Here is a 996-nt window from a genome sequence, read left to right on the forward strand (position 1 = left end):
GCCGAACGCATCCTCCCCGAGCCCGCGGCCACTCTCCGCTCCGCCCCTCCCTCACCCAAACCTCGTTACCAGGAGAGAGCGGGCTGTTTGTAAACAATAAATAATGGAAAGTGGGAGGACGTTCAGAAAAGCCTCCGCGGAAGCCCGGGAAACTGAAAGGAGTTGNCAGTTGGGCCTCCGAGGCCTGGAGGGGGCGGCTCCGGGGAAGGCCCCAGGCCCCGCACACTGGGAGCGTGTCGTCCGTGCTTCGGCCGCGGACACTGGCAGCCGCATCTGGTTCCGGAACCCCGCCCCGGAGCCGGGTTCGAACCCGCGGGGGGCGGAGCAGGTGGCCGGTGACACAGCGGTCGGGGCGCGCGGCCCGGCTAATTTTAACTGTTGATTACATCTCGGTGCAGACGCACTCGTGTGTCCCTTCACGTGTCTCATTTGTAATTGAGACTAATGATTACAGTGGGGCGGGCAGGAGCAGGTGCTCATTAATTAATTTCTAATTAAAAGTGCTTCCCCTCCTCGGTGACTAAGGAGAAACGGCATTCGTGGGGGCGGTATTGACTCCGCGGATGAAATCCATTTGTCACAGCCCGTTGNCCAGCCGAGCTGCGCCGCGTGGCTGACGTCACGGCCCCGCCGCTTAAAGCCGGGCACGTCTGACTTGTGGGTTCGCGCGACTCGGTGGTGGTTTGTTTTTTTTTTTTCATTTTTTGCAAAATATGTATTTGCGTCGCCGCTGCGAGGCCGGTTGGTCCCAGAGCCCCCTCGAGGCNTTCTGGCACCGAGCCCCGGGGAGGGCAGTGGCTTTGAGAGATACGACGTGCGGGCCCCCCTTTTCTCCGGCCTTCTCTGGCCCTCACCGTGACCCCAGGAGACACGTGGCACAGGAGGGCGGGCGCGGCCCTGGGAACCCCCTACACACCCCCCCAGGGTGCGCGTGAAAACTCGGGACCTGGGGGGGCTGGGGGAGGCCTGGCCGAGCGGGCTCCTGGCGGGTGGAGG

At 63.1% G+C, this 996-nt stretch overlaps 1 long non-coding RNA gene across 1 annotated transcript in view; it reads right to left on the reverse strand.

The window, feature by feature from the left end:
* The window catches only part of LOC144219457 (uncharacterized), an 11380-nt gene that overhangs the window by 635 nt on the left and 9749 nt on the right, over window positions 1–996 (reverse strand). The gene's annotated exons all lie outside the window — the stretch shown is intronic.

This window comes from Crocuta crocuta, unplaced genomic scaffold (genome assembly GCF_008692635.1).
Source record: "Crocuta crocuta isolate KB4526 unplaced genomic scaffold, BGI_CrCroc_1.0 scaffold89, whole genome shotgun sequence".
Lineage (NCBI taxonomy): Eukaryota > Metazoa > Chordata > Mammalia > Carnivora > Hyaenidae > Crocuta > Crocuta crocuta.